Raw genomic sequence first — 14,491 nt, forward strand, 5'->3', positions numbered from 1 at the left:
GGAGGTGGCTGTTCTGGTCCCTACTTAGGAAGACGGAGGCAAAGAAATTGTTAAACATGTTAGCTTTGCCATCTGGTGTGACGACCAAGTTTCCCATGGCGTCCTGCAAGGGCCCCATAACTGCTGGGAGGGCAATACAGCAGTACACAGGCAATCCAGGAAGTTTTTGGAGAGTACTGGGGACAACTTCCTGGTGCAAATACTGGAGTGGCCAACTAGCAGCCATGCTCTTCTTGCCTGGTGCTCACAAACAGGGAAGAATTGTTGGGGAATGTAGTAGTGGATGGTAACTTGGGCAGCAGTGACCATGAGTGATTGAGTTCAGGATCCTGAGAAAGGTCCCACTCCTCCCTTCCCACTCCACCACCTCCGCATTGGCCTGGGCCTGCCCCCGCCCCAGCAGTGGACCCACTCCTTCCCCATCCCCCAATGCTGGGCCCAAGCCATTTTCCCCCCTTCATCTCTGCCGCTTGGGAACCGGAACCACTCCCTCAATCCCCCCCTGTGGCAGCAGGGAGAAGGCAGGAGTGCACACAGGCCCATTCCTCCCTTCCCCACCGGTGTGGCTGGCCCAGGTCCACTTCCCACCAAAACTGGACCAGGGACTATTACCCCCATGCAGCTTGGGGTCTGGACCCACTCCACCCCATGGTGCCACCAGCTCCAAGGAGCAGGGAGGAGGTGGCAAAGCCAGCAATACTGGCCTCGGGCCCCCCACATGCATTCTGTTCCCAGTCCCTCCCCGCTGGTGCCATTCTTATGGGGTGACACAGGTGCTGTTCCCCCTGCTCCACCCTCCACTGTGCCATGTCCCGGCCTGTTTTTACCCGCCTCATCCCCCTGCCACCTCAGACAGGTGGGGGGTGGGGGAGGCTGGTGCTGCTCACCTTGCCCACCCTGTGCCATTCCCTCCATCACCACCACCTCAGGACTGCTTTGGGGCCAGGCCACTATCATGGGAGGGTGCACGCTGGGACCAAGCCCCATGTCCAGCTCTGACCCCACTTCTCCTCTGGCCGGGAGGAACAGACCCACTCCCTCCACCCTCCCCACCCACCGCTTTGGGGCTGGCCTGCTGTCTTCACCCTGCTCTGTCACCTGTGTCCCTACTGTCATGGCAGTGCTCCACCATGCCATCTCTTGTCCCAATGCTTTTGGAGCACTCTGATTGGCTGTTTCAGTCAGCCAGTCAGAGTACAAGTAAAGCGTTATGGACAGACAGGCTAACTAAGGCTTATATAATATACTGATGTACCCACTGAGTACCAATGTTTACATAGTCAATTTTCAGTGCAGAGTTTTCTACTCAAAGTTTTTACCAGGATTCTATCTACTAGGGTCTTCCTTTCAAAATTATTCCATTTACAGTAAATTGTAACAAAAAATTATTTAACCAGTCCAGCTTATGTCTGGTATATAATATTATTATAACTATCCTCTAGCCTGCTGTCTCTAATGAACTCTGACTAGCATGTTATCTGAAGTTAGCTTAGGCTTTTTCTTTCCTTTGAGCAGGGGACTTGATACAATTTTAAAATCTTTACGCTTTTAGTATCCTAGCAGCTCTTTCAACAATGCACTAATAAATGCAATAATAAACAAAGCGTATCACCGTGATGTACTGCATATGTGTCTATTTAAGGTGCAAGTTGCTGCTGCAGACACAGTTGGATAAAATCTGTCCTGTATTAGAAGATAAAATCTTTTCCGTCCCCTTGGTTAATGGCGTCAGACAATGGGTAAAATGGGAAGGAAACAGGTCTAACATGACTTTCTCGCATGTACCTTGCTTTATGCGCTGCTTAAATCTAGTGGTGGAGAATTTTCTCTAGGATGATAAGCAAGTGATGGTTATTCTCACTTGGGTCCAAAAGCTTTGTAACCAATCAGGCCCAGCGTCTGTCAGAACTGTTACCTGGAGAAGGCAAATACAGGTTTTCTCAGAGTTCCATGGAGCCCAAAATGTTGTCAGCTTTAGCTCCATACCTCCACAGCTCCAAATCTTTGTTTTCTATTGGAAAAATACATCTGAGCATAAGAAATGCTCAAATAGAAGAACCTTTTAAATGCTCACAAAAACTTTTTCCTCATAGGAATAAGCTTTGTCTCTTGAAGCTTCAGTTACTTCTTTCTTTTAACCATAAAACATACCAGAAAATATGTAGTTAACTTCTCCAGGAAATCATATTAGACAGTGTGACATTCATAAGTCTTTCCTTGGTATCAGATCTCAGAGTTATCTGAATTGGCTCTTAATGTAATGCTGAGGCTCTAGTGTATACCCTGAGGGCCCTAGCATGCAGTGCTTACTCAAAGTGGTACTTACTCACACAAGCAGTTCTTTGGGTCAGTAGGACTAGTCACATGGGTAAGCACTACTCTGTTTGAGAAACAGTCGCACAATTGGGCTCAGTTCTATAAGAATCCAGAATCAGGCAACTATCTTGTGGCTGAAATTCAGTTCCTTACACAGTAGGCAACTTCTAGCTGTAACATTTGATCAAATGTTTCAGTTTACACAGCACTTTCTTTTAGAGTATAAAATAAACCTTTATTGTATTAAATACAACATGTTTGTCTAGGTGTAGAACCCAGGAACCAACATGCTGATTTCACTTTGTTCTGCATATCAGTGAAGGGTCTAATCCTTTCACAGTGCTATCTAACCACAATCATTTTTTCATTAATCATTAGATTTCAATGGGGAACACTGAAGGGTGTTTTCCCAGATTATAATGAAGTGAAAAATGAACGTCACGGTCAGTTTATCTTGGTACTTCACTTATTACAATTATTTTGTGTTTTTTTCATTCAGCTAGGAATTGTATCTTGAGTTTTGTAAATATAGATAGTTCTTTCCATTGTTAAGAATACTGCCTTACCATGATATAAAATAGGAATCTGAACAAGTTACAGAAGGACATGAAGAGCCTGCCATTCACTTCTGCTACCATTTGTTTCAATGGATTAATGATTTCACTAACTACTCAAGGCAGAATATTGGGAAGCTCAAAGTCTTGAACCCTCACTGTGCTATAATGACTCACAATATTCCTGGAAAAAATAAAGGCAAAGACATATATAAAAAAGGAGAGGAAGAAGTATACCTGGCTCGCAGGATTCCGTCCAAAACTGCCTTTTCTGAGTCATGCATAAACCAGTGTCTTTCCATGAACATGAATGAAGACAGGCTTTTGGAAAAACCACCTTTTTCTTACATAGCTTTAATTGCAAAGGCAATTCTCTCCTCCCCTACAAATAAGCTGAATTTAGCTTCCATTTACAAATACATTGAAGATAATTTTCCTTACTACAGAAATAAAGGTCAAGGCTGGAGAAACAGTGTGAGGCATAACCTTTCACTAAATAGTTGTTTTGTCAAAGTAGGAAGATGTGAAGATGGTAAAGGAAATTACTGGAGTATCCATCCGGAAAACTTAAATGATTTTATTCATGGGAACTTTAGGCAACACCAAAGATCGCGAAAACGAGGACATCAAAAGGATTCAGATTCTTATTTCACTGTGAATTACTTCATGCCATGGGGAGATTGTTCTTCTTTAACACCAAGTTCTCTTCACCAAACCTATTACTATTTTCTGGATCCTCTCTGGAAAATGCTTTACTTTAACAGGCTGTATTTCACAGGTGAATGCCAGATGGAGAATGTCAGTTATGGTTTCAATCCAGGGAAGTTTCCACCTCTGATACAATTTGCTGAAGCAAAGGGGAATTCTGCTAGCTGGTTTTATGGATCCCACGCTTCAACTACACAGCAAAATGTTTTTCTGAATGTTCACCAGACATTCCCTAATTCATTTTTTCTCCTCTCAAAATCAAGTGAAAAGTTAAACATTCAGCCACACTTGTGAGTACCAAAAGAATGTCACTTCAAGTGTAATAATTTAATAGGCAACTGTATTCGTGAACGTTTATTTATATTACAATAATTATAACGTATAATATATAATGTCTATGTACGTAGAAAGAAAAGGAGAAAGATCAATTTAGTTGCCAAGCCAATGATTGGCAAAGATTATGAAATGAATAAAACCTTTTGAAGTGATAATAATGAATATTTTTTGTAAAACTGCTACTTAAAAAACAGTGGTGCTGTATAGCTTATAGGGTAGAAAAGTAAATCCAGCATGACTGATCTCTCACTAGGTCTAACCTACAATTGTTTTGTTTAAGTCCAACTGTTGTATGATACCTTTTACCTTCAAGCCAAAACACCTGTGTTGTGTGCATATGCATATTTTTACATTTACTATAAGGCCTGTACAGTAGTAAATATTAAAATATTTTCCACTCCTGTTTCTGATATTTTAAAAATGATATTTCTAATGCTAATTATTACAGAACATGTTTTTAAACATAAATATCGTAGGAATTGAACTCCTGTTAATTGTGTTTGATATTATTAAATAGGAATCACTTTATATTATTTATGGTCTGGCATGTTATATTTATCTGAAAGGCACTCTACATTTGTGTGTGTGTGTGTATGTATTATAATACTACCGAAATAACATTATTATCTAAAATGGTAAGCAAACTCATGTCACATTTTTTTCTGTGTTTACACCATGAAATATTTTAATGATCATGTAAAAAACAAATTTATTTTTATTTAACTTTAGTAATTTCTCTGGTAAAAGAGGCACATTCTTTTGGTAACATGCTTTAAAACATAATAATAAGTTGTAGCTGAAATAGTTTCTGAGTATAAATATTGAAATTAAACACCATCCATTATAAGGAAGGCTGCTAGCACTATCTATAATTAAAGGTGCTTGACACTTCTACTGTACGACTCCATTTTCAGTTGTTTATAACTTCACCAAACTTCAACTGTTCAAATTGAAATTTTCAAGCTGAATATCTGCCTTAGGCTGTTTTTAATTTTTTTTCTTTTTTATTTCTGCCAGCTATTTCTGAACATGAGGTTATTAAAAATACCAATTTTGACTCTGGTAAAAAAGTCTGCCATTTTTTAATTTGAAAATTCTGTACTGGCCCTATACTTTTGAGCAGGGCCTAAATATTTTGTAGAGGTTGCCCTTTGTCCCATGGAGGTACCTTTAATCACTCCTGTGAAGATCCATCTTAATTTGGCCAAATTATAAACTTCTGAAGAGGCTCAATAGAGATGTATATTTTAGCAGCTAAATACCCTAAAGTTTTAGTATGCACTGTGCCCAGGGCTATGCAGAATCTTGCAGATCTGAGCTGGTTATAATGGGCCCCTTTCCTCGTCATCATGGAAGAAAAAGGGAAAAGAGGGAAGAGTCCTTTAAAAGGGATGATGCAGGCTGGGAGGCCCTTCTATGTAAGGAAAGACAGCAGAGAATAGATAGGTGGCCTTCATTAGTGATAGTGTGCCTACATGTGCAATTAATGCCCTGAAAGGTTACTGTGCAGTACACTTTCCCTAGTGTGTCTACACGTGTGCCCATCAGAAGCAAATTTGTTCCCAATGGGAGGAGTTCAGTGAAGGGCTATTCCTCCCTTCTCTGCTCCCATAAGGCATCCAAGGTGGAGCGCTAGCCTCCCCCAGGTGTCAGCCCTGGGTTGGAAGGGGGCTGGGATCTGGGGGCTGGGGACCTCTCCTGTCTCTGGGGCAGCTGCCTCCCATCCAACACCCCTGCCCCAGTCAGCTGCCTGCTGCCCAGTTCCTACTCCAAGATCAAAGTGGGACAATGTCTTCTATCCCAGCAGCAGGCACCTGCCATGGTAGGGGGCATTGTCCCAGCCCCCTCTCTAATCTCAAAGCGGGGGCCCAGCAGCTGTCTGCTGCCAGGGCAGGGGACAAAGTCCTAGCCCCTGCTCTGAGATTAGAGTGGAGGCCTGGCAGCAGGCAGCTGCCCAGGTGAGGGGACAGTTCCCCCCCTGCTGCCTGGGCTGAGTGGGAGGAATTTGCTGTCAGTCAGCTATATACCTGTGTGTTACCACACATTAGGTAATTCACAGTAAATCTACTTGTATGTATAGGTAGTAGAAAACCATGTGTTAGCCTATTTTAATGCACAGTAGCTGCTGCACATGGTTACATAGTGATACTTTACTGTGCAGTAAATTAATGCACTAAGAGGACAGTGGTTTGCTAAATCTACTGCACAATCTACTGCCTCATGTAGATGCACCCTGAAAGAAGGCCCTGCTACAGATGATATGACCTGCAGCACAGAAGAGGAGACAAAGGTGTGGGAGACTAAGTAGGGCTGGAAGAGGTCCAGTGGAAGCACTAGCAGTATGTCTGAGAAAGGCCTAGACTGAGAGGATCCCATGTAGGACTGAGGACTGAGTGCACCTAGGGGAAGGACAGGAACTGCGAAGACCAACAATGGAGCAGGAACATTGCAAAGCAAGGGGTAGCTGTGAAAGGGAGGTGGGAGACTATCAGAAGCTTCCTTAAGGACCTAACTGGTGAATGTACCTTGTCCTGAGGGACAAGGTCCTTTACCTGCAACCTGGCCACTGAGGCAAAAATGAGGCATAGCAGATGAGCTAAATAGGGATGTTAGAGAGAGACCTAGATTGAAGGGACATCCCAAAGACCTCTCCACAACCTGAGGAGTCACCAGTCCTTGCTCACCTGGAAGACTGTCTTTCTTGTGCTCTCACTAGCTTGTCTGCTGAGCCTAGGCAATATGGCAGAGAGGGTCTTATTTGAATGCAGAACAGACATATTTTGGACTTGTGAAAGGGCCCAGAGGTAGAAACTGGGAAAAGCTGTGGGGGAAGAAGGTGGTACTAGTAGCTGGCAGGATGTTGAGAGGGAAATAAAAATTAAGAGTTGAGGTGTGGAGAGGCTGGAACAAGGAAAATTGGACTATGAGGCCATGAGAAAGTTAAACTGACTATGCAAAGAACTTGCAGCTGAGTGTTTGGATGATAAATGGGGCCTAGGAGCCAGAAGGAGGACGGGAGACTAAGATCACATAAGAAGCCAAGGACAGAGACTGGAACTGGTCTGGCAGGAAGACGGGGACTGAGAAGTAGTGCTGCATGGAAAATAGGACAGACATTAAAGCAGGGGCAGGCAATTATTTTGGATGCAGAGTAGCTTACTGAGGTTGGGCAAGCTGTCAAGGGCCACATGGGTAGCCCCACCCCTGACAGGTGCTCCACTCCCTGGTTGTCATCTTGGGACCGGAAATCCCACCCCCTAACCCCTGACCTTTGCCACCAAAAGTCCCTTCACTTGCCCCCAGAAGTACTCCTTTCAGCAAGGGGTTTTGCCATTCAGGAACCAGAAGAATATCAAATTATATTCTAAAAATCAAACGTCTACAACATTCATTAATTTGATTTCAAAAAATCTTTTTGTCCTGATTTACATGTGTTTGTGTAGTGTGTATAGAGATGATCACACAGTAGCTTAAAATGAAGTCTTACTCTTGTTAACTGTAGGGGGCTGTGGTGGTATGGGTATGTGGGGGAAGCTGTGGATATATATGGTGGGGGTTGGGGTAAGGGAGCATGTGGAAGTGTGTAGACATGTGAGGTGTGGGTAGGGTTTGTGGGGGGATATGCGGGGGGAGGCTGGCTGGACTGTGTGAGGGGGTGTAGATGTGGGGATCTGTGTTAATGGCAGTGCAAGGACGCATATGGATATATGTGTATGGTGGGGGGTGCTTGTGTGACTCACCCTACCAACACACACACACACACACACACACAGTGCTTGCCTCACTACAGAAACATACACACACACATGCACACATGCTGCCCTGGGGTATTGGTATGCCCCTGCTCCCGCGGTCCAGCGATGTGGCTGGGGGTCATGTGGTGCTGGAGCAGCTGTGTACGGGGAAAGCTGCCGCAGGTAGACACTTCTGGGTGGGGTGGCAGGGGTAAGAGGGGGTTGGGGGCAGGGCTTGGCTGACCTTTCTCCTGACTCCTGCTGGCTTCCCTTGTGTCCTACTGCCCCAGGCTCCTTTCAGCTTTGACAGGAAGCCCAGAGCAGATAAATATTAATTTTCTAAAACTTTGTAGGTGTCCCACAGGCCATATTTTGCCTGCGTCTGCATTAGAGACTTGAATGAGAAGTTAGGGACAGGGACTGGGACTTGTAGGTAAAGAGATCAGTGAAGCATAGGTGAGGAAACCTTTCTGGGACTAGTGAAAGTATTGGACTGGGGCAGGAGTCTGAAGGGACAGGACTTGCTTAGAAAGGGGGACCCTTAGGAATGCAGAATGGTACTAACTAGCTGTGGGCATTGAGGCTAGACAGTTGTCCAGTGGTGGGGAAGAGAGAGGTGTAGATTGAATAGAATGAGGCAGAATATGTCATGCTTGTGGGAAAGCATCTATGCTCACTCTAGGGTACTCCTTTCTAGAATGCAGACAGAAGTGACAATTTTTACTTGATCTGACTACAGAAAGCAGCTTTTAGCTGTGGCCAATTCACCCACCCCACCTTTCAGCATCAGTTGGGGTGCCCCGAGAATGAGCTCCCTCCCTGCCTTTCTCTCCTCCCATTCTGAAAACAGGCAGCACTGGCCATTGCTATGGGAACCTGGCTGCAGGCTCCCTGCTGAAGCTAGATTCTCCTCTCTCCTGGAACCAAGAGTGAATTTCTGTTTGGTCTTGGGTAACGTTGTAACTCAGAACACTGCAAAAATCATTCTGAGTTACAGCTAGAAGCTGCACTTCTGTCTGCATCTCTAGTACCTGAAGTAGAACTCAAGATTCATCATTCCTCAGTTGTTTGCAAATATCTATAAAACACATTGACAAATCATGCCACTACCTTGTGCTGATTCAAAAGGTTGCCAACCTATTATTGCTGTTAGTTTCTCTATCAGTTGTAGTATCACTAGACTGTGCAGCAGATTCCCAGGCTGAGCCATGTGATTGTCAATATGATGCCACATGCTGGATTTCAAGCTTTTTCAGTGTCCTTTTTTAAAAACCATGGCAATTATGTGTGAAAAAAAATAGCTCTGTTGAAATAACATTAAGGATGCAAAGTTAAGCATTCAAAAGTTGGGGAAATGCCAGAATCAAAGCTGTTTGTACCACATTAAGTAAACTGTCCTATGCATGGGCATTACTGTAATCTTATGTGACCACACATCCTGTTTTTATATGACTCCTACCTCAAATATTGCACAGGGTGGACAATGATCACTTACTTGGCAAGTGTTCAATAGGGATTTTACTTTCTTTAGGGGCCTTTCTTAGGGCTTTCTTCAATATAGTATCTTGGTATTTTAAAAGCATCCATTTATTTTCACAATATCCTGTGAAATGAGGATGTGGTATCACTTCACCGATGTAGAACTGGGACACAAAGATTGAAAGCTTGCATTTGTTCTGAGCATGCAGTCGGGGATTCTCAAGACCTGATTTTGTTAAGTACTTGGCAAAAAATGTTCAAAGCACAGATCTTACTGTTTTCATTTGTATCTGTGAATGTTCGGCCCTTTTGCAAATGAGAGCCTGGAGTCTCAGGTACCCACAAAATAAGGAAAACACACTTGGTGAACAGCTGTGAAAAGTTTGATTTGAGTCACTTGCCTAACACTACCCAAGAACTCTGTGACAGAAGAGATAAAGTCCAGCTCTCCAACACAGCATTCAATTGCTTTTCACAGGAGACAATCCTTTCTCTTTCTGCAGTCTCTTACTCATTCACTACAGACTTTAAAACTTCTGCAACACAGGAGGCAGGGGTCCTACAGACAATACCTCTACTCACTGTACAACCTAGATTCTATTATAGAAGAGGTTCACTCTGTACCCAGCAAAGGCATGGTCACATGAGAAAACTATATGAGCTCATGAAATTAAAGGGCATATCATAATGTATCTGCATACAGGGGCCAAATTTAGATTTCATAGACCCCTTCGTTCTGACATTTAGTAACTATTGAATATTTAACTTACAACCCTTATAATAGCCTTTCAGAAGACTTTGTCTATGCAATTTTAAACAAAGGTATCAGAAACTTGATTCACAAAACTGAAAATTTAAAAAGGAAAAAAATCATTACATTCTACATTTTCACTGATTTTTTAAAAAATCACATTTTAAAATTTTTAAATACCATCCTATAATTAGACAGGATACCAGATTTATGATATAGACAATGTTCATGTGATGAGAAGCTAGCCACATTTCTGAAAATTAGACAGCTGAAATGTACGCTTGTATAGAATGGCTGAGGCAGCACATGTGATGTAAGACTCTCTTCAGTGACAATCATCACAGTTACAAATTCTAGCTCACAGCAGATCAGATAATAACAAAACAGACAAAACTTGCTTATTGACAATTTTAATATTTACCAGCTGAAATGCATCAGTGAATTTGGTAGAAAAGAGAGGAAGTCAGAGAGAATCTCTGCAGTTTGACCCTAGCCTGTGCTGTTATGCTCATAAATAAGACAGAGGTCATCTCTTTACAGCAGATCCACTTCTGAAGTACACAGATGACATGCCAGACTATGACATAAATAGCTTAGCTGAGGTCATGTATACTCTTATAAATAAATACTGCTAATTGCTCTTTGCTTCTTGCACTAACTACTCAGGCATAATGAAACTATGTCTGATAATCACATATTTGAAGTAACCTGACATCCTATAATAGTTGTGTTACTTTCAATAGATGATATCTTAACTATGTGCAGTAAAAAGAATTAGATCTGAAAGCAAAACCTTATTAGCAGCTTTTACATTTCATTTTAAGCCATATAATGAGATTAATTTTGCAGCCCATCTTCACCAGTTTATGCAAACACTTAAGTACAAGGAAATACCTAATTTGCGCAAATTGTAACAGTGAATTTATGGTCTAATTTCTATTAGATCTTCTGTCTCATGTAACTGCTGATTCTTAGACAACAATCTCCTTTTTATTATAGAAAATTATTATATTTATTTCCAAAGACATGACTGAAGATTTTCTTGTGAAACGTATTTCCTTTTAACATATTTATATATATTTAGGTTTATATGTATGTAAGTGTGTGTATACATACATACATACATACATTTATACACACACACACACAAACATATGTATAATTTGTCTCCTCATAAGGTAACTTTCTGCTCACCCAATAATTGCCCGGATCATGTCCCCCTGTCAGTATATAGGGAAGAATTCTCCATGTCTACAAAGCATAAACCCCTTTCCAGGTTCTACAGAGGCTTGTCCATATGGATCCCTGAAGGTCCACTAAGTTTGGCCTGTAGTGACACCCTGAGGGAACAAAATTAAATAAAATTTTAATGAGTTCTGAAAATCAGTTAAACAGCCTGTGGGTCTACAGTCAGAACCACCTGGCTAGTTCTTGGTGTTACTACAGAGTTAATACTGATTAAGTTAACTTTAAGCTGTTTGGATTTCCTTACATAAAACTTTAATCTTCTACTGTCAGTAATGACTGGTTTGGGAATAACTGCAAAGTCTCTATGATGTACTCTACCAATAAATTATGATACATACTTTCTAGCTTAACTCCATGTTACCATAGTTTGTGTGCGAGTGCATGAGCATATCCAGGATTTTAATAGAGGGGTTCAGGACCAAACTGCAGTCTAAGAGCAGCTATCAGGGACTTTTTTAAGCTACCAAAAAAGGAAAGAAACCCGCATCTTCGCCCTTGTGCTCCACCATGCATCCTCTCTCTGCTGCCTCAGGGGTGGGGACATTTCGAGATGGATAGCACAGGGGGCTAGGCTACACTGGTGACAATAACAGATGGATTTCCTCTCCTAGAGCCTTCTCCCAGGTGTGAGGCCATTGCCCTGAACCTGAGGCCTCAGTTTGGCCAATACTGCTGCTCAGCCTAGCCTACCACATGATGGCTGACCACTTAAGCTGAGCAAGGCTGGCTCCATCAGGGCCTAACCTTTCACCCGCTCCCTGTCACTGGAGTGGCTGATCAAGGTCAGCTGACCCTCCACTCCCCACTATAAATGCCTCACAAGAAGTGGAAGTGTCTGGGCAACAGGGTTTAATTTGCATTTAGATTGCTTTGCTGTTTTATGCTCTGACTTCAGTGTCTGCCTGATCTCCTGGCTTCCTGGCTTGGTTTGTCTCTTGACCCTGCTCTTGGATTGACCTCCTGATCTGGCTTGTCCCTGAAATCAGCTTGCTCCTTCTGACCCTAGTTTGCACCTCAGTTCTCTGAGTGGCCCCAGGTGTGGCTGTCCATGGTATAACACCAGACTGGTGGAAAACATGGGGTGGGGTTTGGGCAGGGAGGAGGAACTGTGTGCTGCAGCTTTATTGGCCTGATTCTGGCTTCCTGTGCACCCTGGCTGGAGTGGGGTAGGAATGGCTCTGGAGCTTCCCTGGGCAGCTAGAGATAGTTGGAGCAGTGGGAGACAGGTGAGGGGAGGGAGCATGCTGCTGAGTACAAAGGGAGAAGGAGGGATCTTTACCTGATAGGGGGACTCAAAGTCCTTGGCTCCTGCTCCTATAATGTGGCCTGAAAGATAAAGCAGGGTGTGACTATGCTACTGCACCCCTCCCAATCTGTCCCTCAGTGGCTGTAGCTATATAGCTAGCACAGGGGAAAATCTACTGTATCTATTCCTGTTTTGTATCATGCTAACTATGTGTTAGATTCAGCTGTCTGAGGATTCCCCTGGTGTGAGATATCCTTGAATAGGTTAGAGTGATAATTCTCAGCCGGGGTGCTGGAGCACCATGGAGTGCCTGAGATACTTTTAAGAGTGCTACAGGGGGGCACACAATAATAGCACTGCAAACACCTACACATGATTTGTAAAATAAACCCTGAGACTTCAAGTAGGAATCCATAGTGTCAAGACTATTCTGGCTGGGTGTGGTCTCAGTTCTTTGCAATGGAAAAATAGACCAATTCTTCCCTAGTCAAAAAATAAATGAAAGCCAAGAGCTTGGATTTTATGAGAAGTGCTTCAGTCTAAAAACTTTGAGAACCACCGGGTTAGAACCTTTCCAATGCTTCCTATACTGTCCTATCTCAAAGCAGTTTTGGCATAGGTGTGGCTGAGAGAACCTGGCCTAGATAGAGCACTGAAGTCATCCCTGAGGCTATTCTAACCTATTGTGGGGATTGGTTTGGTAGGAAGTTGACATTGGGGATCTGTAAATGAGTCTGTGCTTCCACTTTCTCACATGTGCCCAGTAAAATTGAGACTGACTCATTTTGTTTTATTTTTTTCATTCACATTTCTCTCTTCTGCCTCCCTGCTTCTTCCTAACCTCTGTTCCTTTTTTTACAGCCCTTCTGCATTGTTGTCTTCACTCTGACCACCTTTTCCACTTTTTACCTATTTGTTCCATTGGAACTGTTTTCCTTGCTGCTATCTTTATACAGGTTCCCTGATGAGGAATCCCTAGTCAATAATACTCAAATAGACCTTTTTCAGACTCTGGATATTTGTATGTATCTGAGATGAGACAAAGTTCCCTTGCAGTCTTCTCAAGAAGAGTTCAGGGAAAAGACATGGGGCCTATTTCTCATCTTTGTTAAAACAGGATAAATTGAGATTAATTCCACTGACACCCATGTAATTACAAGGGGGTTAACGTATTCTTAATAAACTAGCCTAATTATGAAACAATGCAGTTTTTCAGTTGAAATCTGGTCTGGTCTCCACAACAATAGTTTTCATGTAAGCAACCTTACTTCTGAGCTCATGATCCCATTTCAGGGATGCTCATAACCTGACATCCTCTGCAAGCCCAAGTATTAAAATTCAGTTTGAATGGTACCTGCAACCCTATTTGACTCCTAGAGAGAGTGGCAAACTCTTCTAAAGAACTTTGAGTCTTTCAACAATTTTTTTAGAACTCGAGTGTCTTAAGATTAATTTTAATGCTGGTTTCAGCACAAGTAGCTTATGTGGTTTTAAAAGCACCATAGCTTATTGCTACAAGGTGACAATTTACTCTTTAGTGACAGGCATTCACAGTATTTGTGGTTCTGGGAGGCAGTGTCTGAGAGCAGGTGACAGAGAGCCAAGCTTCCTGGGATAAATAAGTATATCTTTACTCAAAGTGAATAGGTACCAGAATGATTGATACTGGGAGGAGGGTTCTGTTTCAGATTTAAACCAGTTTCTGATCATTTAAAACCAGTTTGGCTAGAGACAGACATTACACATAACCAGTTTAAGTGATCAGAAACTGGTTTAAATCTGTAACAGAAAAGATGTTCAGTGCACATAAACTGATTTGAAAATGGCTAATCCAGTTTGAGATGAAGCTGGTTGAATGTAATTTGAGTATCAGACTTAATGATTTGGGTCAAACCAGTTTATGCAATGTCTGCCCCACACCTCTTGCTGGTTTAAGTTAAATCAGAGTCCCCCAGCATCCTGGCATGCTCTCTGGGCTGGCAGGGCTCTTTGCTCCACAGCAGGGCTTGCCCCTCCTCTCTGCTCCCTGGCTGGAGCTCAGCACAGATTTGCAGACACAACAGGGTCTGCTGGGTTCCCTATGCCTCTTGCCCCGCCCCCCTTGCTACTTAAACAGAGA

The sequence above is a fragment of the Crocodylus porosus genome, unplaced genomic scaffold, assembly GCF_001723895.1.
Source record: "Crocodylus porosus isolate Cpor-Errol unplaced genomic scaffold, CroPor_comp1, whole genome shotgun sequence".
Taxonomy (NCBI): domain Eukaryota; kingdom Metazoa; phylum Chordata; order Crocodylia; family Crocodylidae; genus Crocodylus; species Crocodylus porosus.